The sequence below is a fragment of the Canis aureus genome, chromosome 13 (assembly GCF_053574225.1).
Source record: "Canis aureus isolate CA01 chromosome 13, VMU_Caureus_v.1.0, whole genome shotgun sequence".
Lineage (NCBI taxonomy): Eukaryota > Metazoa > Chordata > Mammalia > Carnivora > Canidae > Canis > Canis aureus.
In genome coordinates this window covers 14,189,653-14,212,528 of record NC_135623.1, presented here as the reverse complement: position 1 = coordinate 14,212,528, position 22,876 = coordinate 14,189,653, and the positions used below count along the sequence as shown (strand labels likewise).

The 22,876-nt window shown below is 43.3% G+C and overlaps 1 long non-coding RNA gene across 3 annotated transcripts; it reads right to left on the bottom strand.

The window, feature by feature from the left end:
• Positions 1-5,911: 5,911 nt before the first annotated feature.
• LOC144281920 (uncharacterized) lies at positions 5,912-15,087 on the bottom strand. 3 transcript variants are annotated; one of them, XR_013350298.1, is made up of 5 exons: positions 14,560-15,087; positions 10,661-10,805; positions 9,606-9,841; positions 6,753-6,968; positions 5,912-6,226 (listed from the first exon to the last, which is right to left on the bottom strand). It is a non-coding gene; the product is annotated as an uncharacterized LOC144281920 (long non-coding RNA). The 3 variants fall into 3 exon arrangements; XR_013350300.1 differs by lacking the exon at positions 14,560-15,087 and adding an exon at positions 10,919-11,031 and having other exon boundaries at positions 10,661-10,808; XR_013350299.1 differs by lacking the exon at positions 6,753-6,968.
• Positions 15,088-22,876: the final 7,789 nt, after the last annotated feature.

Here is a 22,876-nt window from a genome sequence, read left to right as displayed (position 1 = left end):
TAAAAATCTTAAAAAAAAAAAAAAACTCTTTACCTAGCTCTAGATCCTGAAAATATCCTCACATTTTTTTCCATGCATGGATGCAGTAAATTTTATTTGGCAATTTATCTACTGTGTATTTAGAATGCTTTAAAATAATTCACTATTGGGACACCTGGGTGGCTCAGTGGTTGAGCGTCTGCCCCACGGTCAGACGTGGGGCAGGTCGTGATCCCACAGTTCTGGGTCTCCCGCTGTCTGTGTCTCAGCCTCTCTCTCTGTGTCTCTCATGAGTAAATAAATAATAAAATATTTTAAAAATAATTCACTAATATAAATAGTTAAATATGAATGCAGGCATTTTTCCTTTATTTCCTTTGAACAAATTCCTAGATATAAAATTGATAAAGATGAAAGGTATTGTCCCTAGGTTTATTGAAAGGTAATTGACATGTATCAGTGCAGAAGTTTAAAGGCATCCAGCTGATGGTTTGATTTACATTTTCATATGGGTTTTTTGCTAAAATTTTGTGACTTTACATTTTCCATTTAAATTATGATCCATCTTGAGTTAAAGTCTTTTTTAAAAGATAAGTTTATTTATTTGTTTATTTGCTTGACAGAAAGAGAGAGAGTGCAAGTAGGCAGAGTGGCAGGCAGAGGAAAAGGAGAAGCAGGCCCTCCATGGAGTAGAGAGTACAACTCGGGGCTGGATCTCATGACCTGAGCTGAAGGCAGACGCTTAACGGACTGAGCCACCTACATTCCCCTTGAGTTAAGTTTTGTTTAAATATTGAAAAGGCTATTTTCCTCCATTCAACTGCTCTTGCACTTTTGTCAAAAATCAGTTGAGCATATTTGTGTGGCTTTATTTCTGGATCCTTTAATTTCCATTGGTTTATCTATCTATTCATCAATCTCACATTGTTTTGATTACTGTGGCTATTATAGTAAGCCTTAATATTGTAATTTCTTACACTTTTTTTTGGTCAAGATTGTTTAGCAGTTCTAAGACTGGTACCTTCCCTTATAAATTTTAGAATATTCGTATTCGTGTTTATGAAAGTATTTGCAGGAATTTTTATAAGAATTGCATTAGACCTATAGATCAATTTGGGGACAATTCACATCTTTATTATGTTGAACCCCAAACCACAAATATGGTATATCTCTTCATTTATTTAGGATTTTTATTTCTTTCATCAGCTTTTTGTTATTTTGAGTATTCAGATTCTGTACATGCCTTATTAATTTTATATCTAGTTAGCTTGTTTTTCTTTGGAGCAGAGGTATTGTGTTTTTTCCCCTTTTTAAAAAGATATTGGCAACCTGTTGAACTCACTAGTTAGTTTTAGGAGGGTTTTTTGGTATGAAAATTTTAGGGGGGAGTTTCTTTGTATTTGATTGTGTCATCTGCAAATAGAGATTATTTTATGTCTTTATTTCCATGCCTGTATTCCTTTTATCTCCTTTATCTTGCCATATTGCAGTAGCCAGAACTTCCAGCTCTGTTTGGTTAGAGTATTGAGAATGGAAATCCATGTCTTGCTCCCAAATTTAGGGAGAAAAGATTTAAACTTTCACCAATAAGTGTATTATTAACTACAGGTTTTCTGAAGATGCTTTTATCAAGTTGAAACATTTCCCTCTATTCCTATTTTTCTGAGCTTTTTGTCATAAATGAGTGCTGAATCTTGTCAAAAGCCTTTTCTGCATCAACTCATATGATCATATGACTCCTCTTTTTTTTAGCCTGCATGGTGGATTACACTGAATTTTGAATATTGATCCAACCTGGCATACCTAGGGTTAAGTCTCATTTGTCATGGCATATATTGGTAATATACAATACATATATTGGCAGGTAATTATTTTTGTACATTGTGGGATTCAGTTTTCTAATATTTTCATATTTTAGTGTCTAAATTCATGAGATATTGGCCTGTTTTCTTTATTTGTGCTGTTTGTTTGGTTTTGGTGTCAATACTGGCCTCATAAAATGAACTGAGAAATATTTCCTCTCTGTGTTAGTTTTCTATTCATATTCATCTCCTATTGCTGCTGTAACACATTAACACAAGTAATGTGAGAAATTTATTATCTTACAGTTTTGGAGGCCAGAAGTCTGAAGGAAGATTCATTGGGCTAAACTTAAGATGTTGGCTCATGGCCTTTTTCTTCATCTTCAAAGCCAACAGCTTAGCATCCTCAAATCTCTCTCCGAATCTGACCCCACTGCCACCCTCTTTCACTTGAAGGTCCCCTTTTGTTAAATGGAGCCTACCTGGATAATCCAAGATAATCTCCCATTCCAGCATTCTTAATAACGTCCTTTTGCTCTGTAAAGTAACATTAACAGGTTCTGGCATCATTATCCTGCTTACCAACCTCTTATTTTCTGAAGAGACTGTGGAAAATTGGCGTTAATTCTTCTTTAAATGTTTGCTAGAACTCTCTGGTGAAATCATTTGGGCCTGGATATTTCTTTTTCAAGAGATTTGTAATTATGAATTCAATTTCTTTGCTGGTTTTAGGACTTACTCAGATTGTTCATTTTGGCTGAGTTTTGATAGTTTGCAGCTTTTGGGGGAATTGATTAATTTCTTCTATGTTGTCAAATTTATGAGTACCAAATTGTAATATTCTTCTATTATCTTTTTAATGTCTGCAAGATCTGCAATGATAGCCTCTATTTTAATTCTACTATTGGCAATTCATGCATCTTTTTTGATTTTGTTTTTTTAGGTCTTGCTAGAAGTTAACCAATTTTGTTGATTTTTTTAAAGAATGAGTTTTTGCCTCATTGGTTTTTTTCTCTCTCTATATATATATAGAAATAGATATTCTATATAATGCATATATAGAAATATATAATATATATTTTATATTATATACTATATACAATATATATTTTATATATTATAATATATATTTATATTATACATATAATGGGATATTATTCAGCTATGAGAAAGAAGGTATGTGTCTAGATTCACGTGTGGATGTCCAGTGGTTCCAGCATCATTTGTTGAAGATCCTATCCTTTCTCCATTTTATTGCCCTTGCTCCTTTATCAAAGATCAAATGACTATATTTGTATGGATCTATTTCTGGTCTCTATTCGGTTCCATTGATCTATTTGTCTGTTCTTCAATCAACACTGTCTTTTTTTCTTTATTTAAATTCAATTTGCCAACATATAGTATAACACCCACTGTTTTTATAGCTTTATAGTATGTCTTAAAGTCAGGTAGTATCAGTTTTCCAACTTTGTTTTTCTCCCTCAATATTGTGTTAGCTATTCTAGGTCATTTGCTTCTCCAGATAAACTTTAGAACCAATTTGTCTATGTGCACAAAATAACTTGCAGGGATTTTCGTTGGCATTGCACTAATCTATGTATCAGGTTGTGAGAAACTGACATCTTGGCGATATTGAATCTTCCTACCCATGTGCATGGAATATCTCTCCATTTGTTTAGATCTTCTTTTGTTTCTTTTACCATAGTTTTTCACTTTCTTCATATAGATTTTGTATACAACCTGTTAGATTTATATCAAACTATTTAATTTTTGTGCTAATGTAAATGATATTATGTTTCAAAAAAGCAATTGATTTTTGTATGTTAACCTGTATCCTGAAACATTGACATAATCAGTTATTAGTTTCACTTATTAGTTTTTGTTGTTGATGATTCTCTGAGATAGTCTACACAATCACGCCATCTACAAACACATTTTTATATGTTCCTTCCCACTCTGTATACATTTTTTTCTTTTGTCTTATTGCATTAGATAGGACTCCAGTATGAAGTTGAAAGTGAGTGGTGAGAGGGGACATCTTTGCCTTATTCCTGGTCTTAGAAAAAAAAAAAAAAAGCATTTAGTTTCTTACCATTAAGTGTGATGTTAGCTGGAGGGTATTTTTGTAGGTGTTCTATATCAAGTTGAGAAGGTTCCCCTCTTTTCCTATTCCTATTTTGCTAAAATATTTATTATGAATCGGTGATCAATTTTGTCAAATGCTTTTTCTGCATCTGTTGATCTGATCATATGATTTTTCTTCTTTAGGTAGCTGATGTGATAGATTACATTAATTATTTTCCAGTTTTTAATAGCATTTATCATTAATTATGCATACACGTCTCTATTTTTTCATTCTCTGTCATCCCCACTAAACTGTAAACTTGAGTACAAACTATATTATGTACTCAATAAATATTATTTGAATGAATAAACCATCACCTGCTTATATTTATTTTTATCTAGTGAGAAGCTATGGGAGAAGGACAGCATTTATTGGAGTCCAGGTGCAGGATAGAGAAGAAAGAAACAAAAAGGAGAGGAGCCATGATATTCATTCTTCCCTGGTTTTTCCAGATGCCAGTTTTAAGCATCACTGGCTAGAGGGCTAAAGCCAACAGCTGATTGAGTTGTTTTGTTGAGAGATATTGTGGACTCAGGGGATAAGCAGAACTGCTTTGGGTTTAGGTGACAGAGTGTGAGGGAGTTGTAGTGAAGACTATGATACTGTTTTATAAATGTAATCCAGCAGGTAGGAGCTTGGAGCTGTGGTAATCTGAGCATTAAAGGTGACCTGCTTTGCATCTGCAGGCTGCATTTAGAATATACACAATGAACAAAAGAATCAGAACTCAGTTTGATATATATGCCTTAAAATATATCTAGATTTAAAAAAAAAATCAAACCTATTTCCTTTCATGGCAGCTTATCTTTACTCTGAGTCTTAGTCCCTGGAAACATCAGTTCCATTTGACTGGTTTTATAGTTTCAGATGTATTGTCTAACAGTACCCAACCTGGACTAAGAGATCCCTCTTCTGGACACCAAGTCCAGGAGATCTGAAGTCCTATAGCCTTAGAGCCCTCTGATCCAGAAGGAGCTCTCCAGGAAGCCTGTTTTCTTCCTCTCTAGCCATGATTTGGCTTATTTTACTAATATTCTTCATCTAGACCCTTGCCTTCCTGCAACAACCTTTACTCTTTGTTTTTGAGACATTGACTTTCAAGTCAGAAGGCTTGGGATCCTGTTCCATATTTCTATCTACAGCTTCCTCTCATGGATGCCTGTGGGTCTGAATTTCCTTTGGGAAGGTACTTTTCTCCTGTCTAGATTCCTGTGGTTTGGATGGGGTTGGCCCCTGCCTGATCAACCTAAGCCAAACAGTGTATGGCATAACCTAGGCACTAGGATTGCTTCAAGTATGACCCTGTGGCTTAATTGGACCAAAAAGGGTCAGATCCAGAACTTGGTGCATTCTGTTGGGAGAGAGAGAGAGACAAAAAACTGGGTCCTTATAACAATGTTTCAATGCCCACATGAAGCCATGCTTGAGAACAGTCTTTCTCCTTGACCTTTTCCATTTTCTGACCTACTAAATTCTTTCAGATTATTAAGTCACTTGGGGTTGGATTTTCTGTGATATGCAGCCCCAAAAATGTGAACAATGCACTATTCATTTTGTCTTTAAACCCTCCCTGTACAAGTTTCCCTACTTGCTTGATCTTCTGTTGGGTGCTGGCACTGGCTGACTACATTTGCATGGTCCTTGACTGATGGGGAATTCTCTGTTGGGCTTGATTTTGGTGTTCTCTCAGGAATGCCCGAGCTTGTCCCACAACCCCACAGTCCACTTGCAAGGCTATCTCCTTAGTCGCTAACACTGTCCTGAGCCAGGCTCTAGCTTTTGGGGTCTATGGCATTCCCTAAATACCACTTCTGGAACCAATTTCAGTCAAATTATTAGAGCTCATTTGGAATTGCCCACAGGAATAATTTTACCCCACTCAACATTTATACTGATCTAAGTCTGGTCAGAAGCAAGCAAAGAGCTCCAAGCAATCTCCTCTTCCAATCTTGGTGTGCATATGTTTTTGCCTGTTCAGACTGGGAAACCACTCTCAGCTCACAAATAAAGTTTTATTGACCCACAGTGGGAACCCAGGAGAAAAGAAGGTGGGGGCAGGATGCATATTTCAATAGGATGCCTGCTCTTCTTTCAAGAGGTGTGGTGTAGACTGTCTGGGGATCACAGTCATCAGTTCCATTTCAGCTTCTAATATTAGCTGAAAATCTGTGTGTTCACATATGTTGATAAAACCTAGTGAATTATCACAAAGCCAGCATCTCAGGGTGTCTGTTCCTGCTGCATAGACACTCACATTCTTGAAAGTGTCTGGAAGCAGAGGTGCCACCAAGGAAATAACACTTCATCCTTTTGGATTATCCTGCAAGACAGAAAGAATTGTGAATTATCTTTTCTTGCTTTACAGATGAAAGTAGCAGAGCCTGAGAATCATGGGACCACAGAATGTGTGTCAGAGCTATGGAGGCTTAAAATAAGCTACACTTGCTCTTTCCCTTTATACGGGATGTTGCCAAGATGTTGTCAAGTGACTTACCCAAGGTCACACAGTCAGTTGGTGGAAGTCAGGATGAAGACTTAAATCTCCTTGCTTCCAAAGCAGTGGTCTTTGACCACATCCCATTAGGACTTTATCATAATCAGTAGCATTGCTTCAGTGTCCTACATAGACATCTGACTGGTAAGGACATATCACTTTCAGGAATAGTTCAGATCCTTTCTTTCATGTGAGGAAGTATATCTGGTAGCTGTTATAAAGTAACAAACTACCCCCAAACTTTGTGATTTTAAAACAACAACCATTTATTATTACTCATAAGTCCACTGATGGACTAGGCAACTCTTCTGGTCTGAGCTGGGCCAGGCCACTTACAGCAGCGCTTACTCACGTGTCTGCTGTCTGATAGGGACTGGCTCATCTGGAAGGGGCTCAGCTAGGATGGCTCATCTCTGCCCTATGTGGTTCTTTATCCTCTAGCAGAAACGCATCAGCTTGTTCACGTGGCAGCTGGGCAGGTTTTCAAGGGGGAGAATGAGAGTATTCAAAGCCTCTTGGGAGGTAGGCTTGGAACGGGTGCAATCTCATTTCTCTCAGTGCCTGTTGGCTAAAGCAATTCATAAGATCAGCCCAGATGCAGAGGTTGAGGACATAGACACTCCTTCGAGATGGGAAATGGTGCAAAATCACATTGCAGCCATCAGGGATGGAGGGAAATAACTGCAGATTGGCAAACAGCTTGCCTCAGGAGATATGATGGCTCTTTGTTTTTATTTTTTTAATTTTTGTTCAGCGTTTTTTAAAAAATTTTTTAATTTATTTTTTTATTGGAGTTCAATTTGCCAACACATAGCATAACACCCAGTGCTCATCCTGTCAAGTGCCCCCCTCAGTGCCCGTCACCCAAAAAGGGCCTATATCTTCCTAGTTCTTAGCATGAATTCAGCAGAAGCTTAACGCATAAATATCAAACGAGTCTTGCTACCTCACTCTTTACAGAGTGCATGTGGATAAGTTTATGACGTATTTGTGTCTGTAGAGGTGTGTGTGTGTGTGTGTGTGCGTGCGCATGTTCATATGAATTTGTGTTCTTTTAGGTGTTTTGAGATGCAGGTTTCTGGGAGGACACAATGTAAAGGCAGGACATTTCAGGACCAAGGAGAGCAGCCTAACAGGTGCGCTCCGATGATGTCAGGCCCCGACCAGAGCCCATCTCATGTGGCAGACTGTAAATTAGACTCTGTTCTTTGTAGCAATCGCACGTTGGGTAACACCGTTTTCATTTTCTGACATCAGTAAATGTTCTAATTCATCTGTACAGAAAAAGTGTTTCTGTGGAAAATCATCTCAAAAGAAACACACTAGGAGAGGGAGACCAGTTCCATGCATGGCTGCCTTCCAAAGGTCTTCACCCTTAGCAAAAACACGTCAGTCTCTCAACCCCACAGGTTCTTACGTGAAGGCATGGCCACCACCACTTCCAACATTCTAGTATATTCTAACCGACTCCAGCTTCAGGGCTGCAGAATAAACAAAGTCCATACTCCTTAGCTCAGCCACACTGAGGTTATAGACTTTCTCATAACTAATAGTCACTAAATAGCTGCTGAGTACGAGGGTCTTGGCTGGGCGCTAGGGGTATAGAGTGAAAGTGTGTCATTACTCTGCCCTCATATGCCTCATGGTCTAGTAGAAAGAAGGCACTAAACAAGAAAATAATCCAGTACATAAATACACAAAATTGTGATCCATGATATGAAGGGAAACAATATTCCAGCTGAGGTCTAGAGGATAAAAAGGAGCCAGTCATGTAAAGGAGAGGAGAAAGGGCCATTCTGAGTAGAGGAAATAGCAGGTGCAAAGGTCCTGAGGTAAGAAGAACTTTAGAGCTTTAGCACCTGAAAGAAGCTCAATGGAATTGAAGTCTAGTAAGTAGAAGACAGAAGTTGAAGATGAGAGTGTAGAATTAGCAGAGGACAAATTATTCTCAGGCTTATGCTCTGGAGTTTGGATTTTATTGTCAATGCAATATTAAAACAGTGAAGTGGTTTTTTGGATCTTCTTAGGGAATTCAGATGTGGCCACCTTCAGCCTGCACTGAGAGTTCCTGGGTTAGGAAATGTTTTAGGAAACCGAGAGGCAAACACCTCCAGTCTATCCCCCCTGTCCTCCAAAGTGAACATATTTACAGGCCAACTTCCTCGTCATCGAGGGCCAGCCCAGACATAAGCCCAGCCTCCATGGGCCAAGCTGGGCAGCTCTCACCAGCGTGTTGGACTCCCTTCTGGGCCTGGTCAATTCTTTTTCCCTCCTTGATTTGTCTTCTCTTCTCACGCACCATGAGTCTGGGATGTGCTGCTCCCATTCACCTTGGCCAGTCAGTCCTGCTCTGATTCTCAACCCTTCCTGTCTGGCTCCTTGACTACACCTTCCCTGACCAAGACTTCAAGCCTTCCAGCCCGCATAAATCTGATACCCACTCCTTTCCTCTCCCTTTCCTCTTCCCTTGGGCCATTGATTAGCTAAACGGTCAAGGGACTCTTTCCTTACCATTGCTTTGAATGAATTTTAGACTTTCCACAACCCCTTCCACCATCCTGATATGTTGAAAGACTTCTCACAAACATGTGACATCTACTAACAATAGCTAACCTTTACAAGTATTTTCTTTCTTTATTTTTTTTAAGATTTTATTTATTTATTCATGAGAGAGAGAGAGAGAGAAGCAGAGACACAGGCAGAGGGAGAAGCAGGCTCCATGCAGGGAGCCCGACGTGGGACTCAGTCCCGGGACTCCAGGATCATGCCCTGGGCCGAAGGCAGACGCTAAACCATTGAGCCACCCAGGGATCCCATATGAGTACTTTCTATACACCAAGCATTTTCCTAAGTACCTTCTACTCAGTGTCTCATTTAATCTGTGTACAATTCCGTGATACAAGCCTGGCAGATGATATTTTCTAAAGATGGCTACAATACCTCCTGTTTCACCTGCTCTTCAAGATCCTTAGCAGAGTTTAATTCTCTGCCCTTGAACTTGAGTGCTCTGTGACTCATTGTAATCAATACAGTGCCGTGGAAATGACAGCATGATTTCTGGGCTCATGCATTCAGAGGGGTGGAGCTTCCCCCTGTTAGAGAAGACTCTCTTTTGCAGCTCTGAGTTGCCATGTAAGGAGTCCAGCCCTGAGACCGTCAAGCGGGAGAGGCCATGTGTAAGCACTCATGGGACATGTGGACCCACCTTGCCCAGGCATTGCCCATCCTGGGCTGTGGCATTGAGCATCCATTTGCTCGTCTGTACAAGGAAGGCAACAGTATGCCCAGCTCAAGAGGAGCAGCCCAGTGACAGCACTAACTGCCAGCCGTGGATGTCCAGTTCAGTTGGGCTTTCTCAAGGCAGCAGCCCCAGATGACACGTGACTGTGATCACATGAGAGTCCCCAGGCAAATCTTCCCATCCTCATCTTTCCTCGATTCCTGAAACACAAAGTTACAAGTGGCTGTACTAAACCAATAAGCTTTGGGATAGTCTGTTACAGAGCAATCTTAACCAGAACAATGGGCGTCGTTATTGGTCCTGTTTTACAGGAGGAATCTGAGAGTCAAACAAAGTAAACCACTTGGCCAAGGCCAAAGAGCTAACAAGTGGTGGGACCAGAATCTCAGGCCTCTCACATCATCGGCCTGTGCTGTCAGCCTGTAAGTGATCACTGTCTATCTGTTAAGCAACGGTCTGGGAAGCCCAATTAGGGATGACATAGGGTTCTTAGCTTGTGGGTCCCCATCCGGGGTTGGAAACCACAGTTGAGAACTCTTGTTCTAGGCTCATTTCAGGGATTAATTAACCTCAGGGATTGCCCTCTGCAAGCCAAGGTGGGTCAACATGTCCCAGGCGGTCTAGGCGCCATGCCCACCCTCTTGTGTAACCAGCAGGGGCACTCTCTTCTCCTTCAGAAGGCGGTTAAGAACACAGGCTGTGCTCTGTCATTGAGTGGCTTTGAAGCAAGAGGTTACTCCTCCTCCTCCTCAGACGTCTCAGCTAATGGGATGAGAATAGAACTTAGTTCATGAGGTTGTTTGGGGTTAGTAAATGAAATAACGTATATAAAGCTCCTACCACATTTCTTGGCAGTTAATACATTCCGGTTAAATGTTCCTCCAAGCTAGAGACAGATGCACATTGAGCCTATGAAGAAACAACCCCCTTTTCCCACTCCTGCTATGCCATGGAGCCCCGTCAACAGTACTTAATTTACTCAATTGTCCTCACAAAAGCAATGATTAGAGGTAGGATACCTTCCAGAGTTGGTAAGAGAACGTGCCCAGCATGAGAAGAGGCTGTCCTAGCCCAGGGTTTATGTCCTCATTTCTCCATCCGAAGGCAGGATTGCCATAGCAGAATGATTAAGAATTTGGGTACCTAACTTCACTGGCTCTCGGGCTCCTTGTATGAAAAATGGAAATGATATTGATTACCTCACAGTGGATGCGAGCAGTCGATGCGATGATGAATGTCTGGCACCTGGAACACAGGGCTCAGAGAAGGATTCTTACCTCCCCCTCGGCTCTTCTTTGGGCCACTCTCTAAAGAGCGGCTGAGCGTCACATCTCTCCCTCGTCGCAAGATAGCCAGGCTTGGAGCAAGGGCTTTCAAGGGGTTGAAGTCCTTCTGCAGGAACTCAAGCAAAGCTGGGGGCACCCTCCTGCCCCACCCTTTCTTTGTTACTTCAAAGCCCCCCATCCGCCCCTGGAAGACAGGAAGATCACAGTTGGAGCTTTTTTTTTTTTTTTTAAATTTATTTCTTTACTGGAGTTCAATTTGCCAACATACAGAATAACACCCAGTGCTCATCCCATCAAGTGCCCCCCTCAGTGCCCGTCACCCAGTCACCCCCACCCCCCGCCCTCCTTCCCTTCCACCACCCCTAGTTTGTTTCCCAGAGTTAGGAGTCTCTCGTGTTCTGTCTCCCTTTCTGATATTTCCACTCATTTTTCTCCTTTCCCCTTTATTCCCTTCCACTATTTTTTATATTCCCCAAATGAATGAGACCATATAATGTTTGTCCTTCTCCGATTGACTTACTTCACTCAGCATAATACCCTCCAGTTCCATCCACGTCGAAGCAAATGGTGGGTATTTGTCATTTCTAATGGCTGAGTAATATTCCATTGTATACATAAACCACAGCTTCTTTATCCATTCATCTTTCGATGGACACCGAGGCTCCTTCCACAGTTTGGCTATTGTGGACATTGCTGCTAGAAACATCGGGGTGCAGGTATCCCGGCATTTCATTGCATCTGAATCTTTGGGGTAAATCCCCAACAGTGCAATTGCTGGGTCGTAGGGCAGATCTATTTTTAACTCTTTGAGGAACCTCCACACAGTTTTCCAGAGTGGCTGCACCAGTTCACATTCCCACCAACAGTGCAGGAGGGTTCCCCTTTCTCCACATCCTCTCCAACATTTGTGGTTTCCTGCCTTGTTGATTTTCCCCATTCTCACTGGTGTGAGGTGGGATCTCATTGTGGTTTTGATTTGTATTTCCCTGATGGCAAGGGATGCAGAGCATTTTCTCATGTGCATGTTGGCCATGTCTATGTCTTCCTCTGTGAGATTTCTGTTCATGTCTTTTGCCCATTTCATGATTGGATTGTTTGTTTCTTTGCTGTTGAGTTTAATAAGTTCTTTATAGATCTTGGAAACTAGCCCTTTATCTGATAGGTCATTTGCAAATATCTTCTCCCATTCTGTCGGTTGTCTTTTAGTTTTGTTGACTGTATCCTCTGCTTGCAGAAGCTTCTTATCTTGGTGAAGTCCCCATAGTTCTTTTTTGCTTTTGTTTCTCTTGCCTTCATGGATGTATCTTGCAAGAAGTTACTGTGGCCAAGTTCAAAAAGTCTGTTGTCTGTGTTCTCCTCTAGGATTTTGATGGAATCTTGTCTCACATTAAGATCTTTCATCCATTTTGAGTTTATCTCTGTGTCTGGTGCAAGAGAGTGGTCTAGTCTCATTCTTCTGCACGTGGCTGTCCAATTTTCCCAGCACCATTTATTGAAGAGACTGTCTTTCTTCCAGTGGAGAGTCTTTCCTCCTTTATTGAATATTAGTTGACCATAGAGTTGAGGGTCCACTTCTGGATTCTCTATTCTGTTCCATTGATCTATGTGTCTGTTTTTGTGCCGGGACCACACACAGTTTGGAGCTTTACTGGGGCACTGGGCTGTCACATGGACTTCGGCAAGCCCACAAGGAAGTAAAAGGATGGTAGGAAATAGGGGTCCTGGAAAGAGTGCTGGATTTGGGAGTCAAAAGGCCTGAGCATCAGACTCATGGATCTTTCCCTGTTTAGCTGCCCATCCTGGGCTGTGGCATTGAGCATCCATTTGCTCATCTGTACAAAGGGGGCAACAGTATGCCCAGCTCAAGAGTCTGGCAAGCTTACTGCGAGGCCTGGAGAGGACAAGCAGGCGTGATGCCTTCTGCTGACGTTTATTGCTGCTAGTCTCAGGCCAGAGTCGTCTACTTACACATAGCCAAGATGCCATTAGGAGCACTCAGAGAGAAGCGGAGGGCAAAGCCTAGTGCTGTACCCTGGGTACCACGGCCATTCTCCTGGAAGGGAGGAAGCTTTTTACAATATTCTCGTATTTCTCACCTCTGGAATGGCAACTTCCTAACTAGCTCTGTGCAAGCAAGTCTAGGCTCACCCTCTACTCGGTGTCCACGTGTAACCACCATCAGGTCTACTGGGGTAAATGAGAATAACCAGTCATGATAGGGCATCTGCAGCATACCGGGCGTGGTTCAAGGGCTTTACATGGACCATTTCACTTCATTCGTGGAACAGCTACTATGAGGTAATCGCTTTTATTATCCCTAATTCATACATGAAGAAAGTCAGGTGCAGAGAGGTTAATAACTTGTCTAAGACCACACAGCTGGTAAGGGATACAGGCAGGTTTCAAGCCCCAAGGTCGCCTCCAGGGCTTTTGCACAAAACCATTGCAATAATGCTCTCCCGTTGTCACTGTCCCCATCATCTCTTGCTGAGATTCCCGCAGCATCTCCTATAGGGTCTGACTGCTCCCCCGGTCTTGCCATCTCTAGACCATCCCATACACAGCTACCAGAGAACGCCTCTCACAAGACAGCTCTGATCACATCCCTCTGCTCAAACCCTTTCAAGAGCTCCTCGTTTTTCTACAGTGTGAATCCAGGCTCCTCAAACTGGCACATAAATCTCTGTGTGGTCTGGCTCCTGCTTGCCACGCTTCAGCCTGCCTCCCATTAAACTCTGTTCACCCTACACTCAGGGACGCTGGAGTGCTCTATGCTTTTTCATTTTGCTGCATCATACTGTGTTTCTTACTCCTCCTGAAATGTCTCTTCATCACCCAGAAACTCCCACTCACCCAACTCAAATATGAAGCCTGCACTGACCTACGCTGGCCCTTCATCTCTTTTTCCTCAGCGTCTTGGGCTGGTTTCCATTGCACTGGAAGGCAGTAACTTGTCTGCAGACCTAAGTGTCCCACAGGCCATGAGGTCCTGGAGGCAGGAATCCTGCCCCCCACCGCTCCCCAACACCTCCCACCAGGCCAACACCATACACCATTAACAAACGAGCGCTAACACATACTTTCAGGTGTGAAACACAGTTGCTGTTATTAGGATGGCACGATGCCAGAGGACGGTGCCCTTAGGACTCCAACCTGTCACCTTCGCTTCCTATAAGACTGGAGCTCAGCACCTCCCCCCTGTCCCCTGCTGTCTTCCTAGGCAACACAAAACCTTGAAGTGCTTCCATTTCAACCTCTGGACACACGCCCCATCATTCTTCTCTCCTTTCTCGCTCTCCCAGGCCTCTAGGCTCTTCAGATGCTGGAGAAGGGAGCTCACTGATCCCATGACCAACCCAGAGCTGACCGGGTCCATCCTTGCTCGGTTTCACTAAGACAAGGCACAGAATTTTCAAGATATGCATTTACTACCAGGCTATGAGCTTCTCCAGGGCATCTTAGACCCCTTGGGAGTGTTTGTGGCATGAACAAATGAATGAACAAATGACTTGCTGAGTCCTTCGCTTTGGCAGATTATTTGACTCAACTCTTTCATCAGGACGCAGCTGAGAGCACCCCGGCTAGGTCATGTGTGTCAGGGTTACTGGAAAACACTTTGCACTCACTTTGACACACTTGTCAGAGGGTGCAGGAAAGGTCTTCCTTCAGGACTTCCCAGGGCACAGGATGCCTCCAAGCCACGCCTCGGTCAGCAAGAGGAGATGCAGGAGAAAGAGCAACCTTTTCCTTTGGCCTGAGACTGGAATTCCAATTTTCCACTTGAAAGGGAGCCCATCACCCAAGGTATCTCTGCTCCAGCCCTCAGGGCACACCTGAGAGGCTGACCGGGAACCTGCCAGGTGTTTTATTTTTTGCACTGGTGTGTAAATGACGTCTAGCTGCCTTTTTGGCCAGAGGGAGGTTTCTGTTTAATTCGGGCTCTGGAGACACGTCTCTGGCAACCTGCAGCCTCAGCGAAGAGGTTTATCTGATTGTGCATGCAGACCCACCTCCCTGTTCTGCTTCAGGAGGCTTTGCTATTTATTGCACACCCTGCAACGCACGAGCTGTCACCTCTTCTCTGAAGCCATCCCAGCCACGTGGTTCACAAACCCCACTTGAGCCCCCCTCTCCCAGACTGCATCACCCACACTAACAGAACCAGGTACCCATCATTTCTTGCTTCCTGACAGTCACTCCACAACTTGTGAGCTTAAAGCAGTAGGCATTGTGAGCTCACACTTGGGTGGGTGGCTGTGCTGGATGTGGTTGGGGGTCTTCCTGCATCTTCAGTCACCTGTCAGCCAACTAATTTCTGTTGGCAAGGACACAGAGCCGCTGAGCCACACCGCTCTCATCCTCCGGCAGGCTAGCCTGAGCACATTCCAGGACAGAGTCAGGTTCCCAGGTGAGGGCAGGAGCTGTGGGACATCCTGAGGTCTAAGCCTGAAACAGGCACAACACCCCATCTGCCCCATTCTGCTGGTTAAAGCAAACCACAAAGGCTAGCACTGATTCCAGAGTCCAAGAAACAGGTTCTACCCTCAAAGGAAGAAGTTTCGAGCTCAAAGCACCAAGGAGCATGTGTCTACAGAGGGAATAAAGCATCTACCTCAAGTGTTCGGTGACTGCTGTTCTATTATTCCAACCTAAGCCTGATAGAGAGTGGGTCTGAGGCTAAAATCCAGAAACACAGGTTCCAAGTCGTTGTCAAAAGAAAGTCTAGTGCTTGGCCTACAGCTCGTCCTTTGGAGCCTTCAGACCCTAGGTTTGAGTCCTATCTCTACCACATACCCTGTGTGTAAACCTTGGGCAAGTCACTTGCTCCTTTGAGCCTTCATTTCCTCTTCTGCAAAATAGGGATGCCAACCTCACAGAGTTGTTGTAAGGATTAGATGACAGATGTACAGGTGCGAAGCCCTTGGCACCATGTCTGGCACGAACTAAATGCTCCATTAAAGTGGCCCGTGTTATCAGTGTCATCATTAAAAACAACATTCACTATTTCATTTGGGAGGGGAAGCCCCCTCCCAGATTCTTCTACCGTGAGCTCCTCAAGGGCACAGACCATATGTCCCACAGTATTCACTACAGCTTTGTTTGCAGTAGGAAAAAAATTGAAAGCAGCATAAATATCCAACAATAGGGGGTTGGTTAAATGGATTTGAGTGTGCCTATCCAAAGGATTGCAGTGCAGTCATTAAAGATGATGTAGAGCCACGTGTGCTGACATTGAAAGCTGAACATGACGTATTGTCAAGTGAGAAAGAAGGTTACATAACAGTACACAAGGTACAAAGCCATCTGTGTACACTCTATTTATGTGTGGATAAACACACAGATGCCTTGGTGGAAAGATATGAAAATGTGACCATGTCTGTCTTTCTGTGTTGACATTATAGGATTTTTTTTTTGGCTTTTATCTTAGTTTTTCTCATTTCTTTACAATGAAATGCACCACTTCACAACGCTGAAAAACAATTGCAATCGGAGAGCCACTCTAGGTCACCATGAAGACAGGCGACAGAGCCACGGCTAAGTGTCAGGCTTGAACTTGGCGCTAGGGGTTTATGAGCCTGCTGCTGGCCCACCCTGGGCTGGGTGCCCAGTTTGGTGAAGCTGGGTCCTCCATGGGGCTCTGCCGTGTGCTCCCTGGGCCTTCTCAGAGTTCACTCCTGACCCCCGTTGTGTGGCTTCATTTCCCTGCGGGTGCCTAGAGCACCATTTGTCTCTCTCTCTCTCCTCTGTGCTTCCCACAACACTCCCGCAGTTCCCATGTCGTCGGTATTGTGGGGAGAGATGGGTCGCTGTCCTCAGGGGCTGCCACGTTCCCAACCAAGCAGCCTGGGAAATGGAAGGAGAAGGATGGGTGTCCACATTGGCAGCCCAGGCCGTGGTAGGGAATGGGGGGTAGAGGGCCTAGACAATACAGGGGTAGGACTCCAGCTCCCTGTCCTGCCTTCACTGACCGGGCCCAGGGGAGGGTGCCAATCAATGCCATCTCCACTAGGAAGACAGCAACCTGAAAGAGAAAGAGGCAATACTTAACTATCCTATTTTGACGGGGTGAACTACTTTAAAATCTAAAAAATGTCCAGGAGCCATTATTTCATCCAGCAGACCCCTGGGGCCTTCGTGGAAATAAATGGTCCACTCTGGGCAGCCCTGTCTTTCCTCATCTTACCTAAACCTCCAGCTGAAGTCGCTCCAGGGTTCTGTGCTCCTTCGTGGGCCGTGAAGCACCCCCATCATGTCCTTCCCTCCCTAACTGACCTACTTCTTCCTGTAGGAGTCTTGCGAGTCAGTTTATCCTCTGAAGAGCGCTGAAAGCAAAATTAACAATTCCAAACACTTACACAAGAAGAAATTTGATGCTTTTTACCAAAAATATATCTGTCACATCAGGAACAGGCATGCTTGGGTCAAGGTGGGTTACCTTTTTGAAGCGGCAATGGCCGGATCCCAGCAGCTAGAAAAGGTTTGGAAGTAGCTGCTAAAAGGGAAGCTGACGGGGTGTGCAAGAGGCATGGGAACCAGGGAATTGGGAATACCCAAGAAAATAGGATTTAGGAGAATAATGTACTGATTTTTAAAATATTTAGCTGAGGCACTTCCTTAATATCTCTGGGCGGATGGAGAAGGTCATTTCCTTGGCTACTCAGAGAGAAGCGTGATGGTTATGGCATCCGCCCTCGGAACGCCAACATGCCAAAGTCTGTGGGTGTGTGTGGATGTGATGTTGAGTCACAATATTGTTAATCATGAAGAAGTTTAGAAATCGAGGCAAACTTTCTCCCACTCCCATTTGCTGACAATTAAGGCAGGCGGGCCGGGAATTACCAGCCATCTTTCCTTTCTCTTCCGACTCTGGTAACTGGGGTGGGATGCTTCTGCTAAACAAGCATGCCTCCAGACTCGAGCTGCGTGAGAGCCCTTTACAAATTAGGCAATAAATTGGAATATGCTTCCCCATCTGGTATCCAAATCTAGGGAATCTGATTTTGCATGAGCCACTGAGATATACGGCAAAGCCCAGGGTTCTGTGGTATTTACGGGGGCTTGGGAGGTGTGCGGTCGTGGTGGAGCCTCTACGCTTTCTCGTGACTGCTGGGGGCCACCTCTAACTCTGTCGTTTATTACCTGTGTCGCCTCGGACTATCTTCATTTCTACGTGTGTCTCAGTATTTTCATCAGCAGAAATGGGAGCAATGAGAGCACCTGCCTTGTAAGGTTCTCAAAAGTTGAATAAGGTAATCCGGGTACAGTGCTTAGAACGCGATCCGGCAGAGAGGGGCTCAACAAACAGTAACAACCCCAGCTACCGTGACTGAAGCTCGTAAAATTCTTATTAGCATGAAGGCATCCTAGACCTTTTGGAACCACCCAAAGCAAATGTGGCATCAGTGGGCTCTCTCTCAGACAAGGCGGCCTCCCCGCCACAGCTGTCTGCCATTACCCAGCTTGAGTCCTTGCCTGGCATCACACCTGCACCCTTACAGCTGGACATGGCTGGAGGAAAACCCCACCACGCTGACTGTTCTCCCTCTGTTTATGTCCTCGACCTCAAACAGGCACTTAGTGTAACCTGGTGATTATCCTACAGGCTCCCAGCTCCTGTGCTTTCCCGTGTCCTAGAAAACCATTTCACACCTCCTTCCTCCTCCTCCTCCTCCTCCTCCTCCTCCTCCTCCTCCTCCTTCTCCTCCTCCTCCTTCTCCTCCTCTTTCTCACCCTCAGCTATAACCTTGCTTCCTAGTTTCTTGAGAAAATAGAGACACTCAGAAGGTGGCTTCACAGATTCTGAATGCCTCGGCTAGTGTCCTGATTGATACTTGCTTCTTTGCTAGTAAGTGCGATCCTGCTCCTGCTTCGGTCTTAGGCCAGCCTCCCATCACTTGGGCACTGGCTCTCCTCCCTTCTGGCCCCAGGAGGGTAGCTGTCAACCGGAAAATATCCTCTCTGTTCCCTCACATCAATTCTCTTTCTCTTTATGACCATCCTCAAAAGTATTCAATGATTGATTAGAAAAAGGAAAAAGAAGAAAACAACCCTTTTGATTAGACCTCACTCACCCTAGATAGTGCCCCATTTCTCCACTCTCGTTTACAATAAAGCTTTCCAGAAGCATTACCTCTGCTTGCTCTACCTGTGCCCTCTCCTCTCATTCCCCTGGAACCCACTGGACCAGCTTCATTTACTGTGGCTCCACCAAATATCTCTTGTCAGGGTCACCAGGGACTTCGCGCTGCCCTAGTCCAAGGTGGGCTTTCAGCCTCTCAACAGCCTTGGAAACAGCTGATCACTCCCTCCTTCCTGAAATTCTTTCTTCTTTCAGTTTCTTATTCTCTTCTTGCCTTATTGAGCAAGAAGTCTTCTCGATCTGCTTTCCTGCCTCCTTCTTATCTTCTTGACTTTCCACACTGAAGGGCAGTCTCAAACTTCTTCTCTCCTCATCTGAACTAGATTGTCTTATCTGGTCTTATGGCTTGAAATACCATGTCTAGGCTGATGACTCCCAAGTGTGTGTCTTCAACCCAAACATTACTTACTCAACATCTTCTGGATGTTTCCAACCTGAAGTATCCAAAATTGAACTCCTGTAGCTCTCCCCACACTAGCCCCTCTGGAAATCTCTCCTATTTCAGAAAATGGCAACTTGACCCTTCCAACTACTCAAGCCCCACATCTTGGAATGATCTGAACTCCTCCTTTTATCCCCCATATCCAATTTGTCAACAAATCCTGGTGGCTTTCCCTTCAAAATCGAGCTAGAATAAGACTTTATCTCACCACCACTAATGCTACCAACCTGGACAAAGACAGTATCGTCTCCTACCTGGATTATTCCAATAGCTTTTGCTATAGGCTGAATATTTGTGTCCCTGAAAAATGCATATGTTGAAAAGCAATCTCCAGTGTGATGATAGTAAGAAGTGGGCTATTTGGGAGGTGATGAGGTCATGAGGATGGAGTCCTCGTGAATGGGATTAGTGCCCTATAAGAGGGAGCTGCCTTCTACCTTCCACCAGGTAAAGACACAGCGAGAAGATAGCTGTTCATGAACTAGGAAGTGGACCCTCACTAGTCACCCAATCTGCTGAATACTTGACTTTGGGCTTCCCAGTCTTTAGAACGGTAAGAGATGAATTTTTGTTGTTTATAAGGCATCCGATTTATGGTTATTTTTGTTATAGCAGCCCGAACTAAGATAGCCTTTAATAATTAATTATTGAAGTACAATATTATATTAATTTCAGGTGTACAGCATATTGATTGAATAATTCTAAACTTCATGCTCACCACAATAAATGTAGTCACCACCTGTTGCCATACAAACATTATTGCAATCTTATTGATTATATTTCCTATGCTGTACTTTTCATCTCTGTGACTTATTTATTTTACAACTGTAAGTTTGTACTTCTTAATACTTTTTATCTATTCCATCTATTGCCCCTCCCTCCCCTCTGGCAACCAGTTGTCCTTTGTATTTGAATCTGTCTGGTTTCTATTTGTTTGCCATTTTTGTTTTTTAGGTTCCACATATAAGTGAAATCATATGGTATTAGCTTTTTTTCTGACTTCTTTCACTTAACATAATACCCCCCAGTTCCACCCATGTTGTTGCAAATAACACGATCTTATTCTTTTCTATGACTGAGTAATATTCCAGTGTGTGTGTGTGTGTGTGTGTGTGTGTGATATTTCTATTTTTTATTTTTTTAGGAACCTCCATACTGTTTTCCATAGTGGTTGAACCAATTTACATTTCCACCAACAGTGCACAACGGTTGCCAAAAAGAAATGGTTTCAGTGAATAGCAGTTTAGTAACTGCCACAAAAGAGAAACTGAAGGTCAACATAAGCCTGATCCAGGAGATATAATGACAAATTCTGGGTCTTTTTTGGGGGGGGGCGGGGGATCTGGATAAATTAAAATCACAATACCTTAGTTTTCACTCTCCAAAATATTCTCTCCCCCAATTCCCCTTTCCCCCAATCCTACTTCAAAAGAGTTAAGAGTTTAAGGTTTTTTTTTTTTTATCTACACTTAGCTGGGTTTTCACTTTTTTCTATTGAATTTTACTGAATTCAGTAGAATTATGTCCTATCTCATAACCCATGTTAATATCTGAGATCTGCTGTACAGAGGTTTGCAGGAAATGTCTATTTTGTTACCCTATTATTATCATCATTGAAAGTGTCTCAAACACAACAGCATATCCAAAGGCCTTGGGCCAGGATATATATATATATATATATATATATATATATATATATATAGCCCAGGGTGGCTAAGAGAATCTATGGCCTTCCGGCTCTGTGTGAGGGCTCTGGTTTCAGGCTGATTGGGTCAGCCTCTCAAGTCTACCACCGACCCATTGTGTAGGCTTAGACAAGTCATGTGAGGTTTAAAGCTGTTTTCACTTTTGTATAATAGAGGCATTGATCTCATAAGTGTATTGTGAGGATTGAATGTGATAACACATCTAGAGCACTCAGAACTGTGTCTGGCATGTTTGCTCTTATTATTGTTATTATATTACCACTATTTTATCATAATTATCAACCATTCTTTGCCTAGGTCCTTAGTTCAGAGAACTCATCCTTCCAGGCTGTTTCTACCTTTCTAATCCAGTGCCCAAATGGCACAACTATAGCCCCCTGGAGCAGATTGCATTTTTCTTATAGATGTTGCAGCTCAATTGAAGTCAACTGTTGGCCTTGTGGCCCAACTTTTCAGTTAGCATGTGTTCTGAGTGCTTGAACTTTGATCAGCATCAGATTCATCTCTCCACTCTGCCCTGCTTTTTCATAATTGCACTTGCTTTGTGAAGCTTAGGTCAGAGTTATATTCATTGGAGCAGTTGTTCTGGAATCCTTACTTTGCCAGGAGCCTCATGTTCAGCCATGATTGAATTGTCTTTAAATCTCAGCCCAGAGTCAGACCCAGGAGTCTCTCAGAAGCCTGTCAGAATCAAATCTTTGTGAACGAGAAGAGGTTGGCTAGACTCTCTTATGGTCCCTGTCAGCCTTCCTCCCCCAGGCAGAGAAGCATCCTTCCCTGCTCCTCTGGGACCTACTCCAGACAGCCAAGGGTCAATAAGATGGCCAGAGGTCCTCCAAGTCTAGCCCTATGAAAACAAGAAATCTCAGTACAGCCAAGGGAATCTCTAGGCTCCTATCTGATGGCCTTTCATTCCAAGCAACATACAACAAATAGACACTTCAATGGGACAAAGGGATTCTGACAGCTTGTAGGGTTCATTGTGGCAGAGATGTGAGCTCGATGGAGCAGGTTTGCTGCTGACATCTCTCTGCAGCTTTCACCTACACGCAAAAAAAGCAATAAGGTTTAACTCTTCATGGAGCTTGTCTCCAATTTAGCTCTAATTATTTATTCACTTAATCAGTTAATCAAAAAAATTTAATAAACACTTATTATGTTGCAAGCACAAAGATCAGCGTTAGGGACACCGGTATAAATAAAGCCACTTCTTTCCTTGAGGAACCCATGTATCTAAATACACAACAGATTACGTAATAGTGTACAAAATGCTGCAGTGCAAGTGAGCATCAAGTATTACAGGAACACAGAAGAGAAAGGGGCCAAATTTTGCCTGCCAGGGGATGGTGAGCCAGAGATGGCTTCACGGAAAAGGAGACAAAGCAAGGTTGAAGAACAGAGGATTGAGAGTGTGTTAATAAGATTATTTTGGTTGCAAGTAACAAACAGACTGGTTAGTTTAAATAAAAGAGAGTTGTTGTAAGGCTCCTAGTTGTTTCAAAGAACCCAAAGGAGAGATGAACAAGTAAATCTCGAGAATGGCAAGACCCTAAGTTTGGGAGACCTTGGTGGCAGGAATCTATGATTTTTTTTTTCTAGAGAGCATGCATGGACAAAATTCTCCTCCACCAATGTCTCACCCCTGGGCATCTCAATCGAAA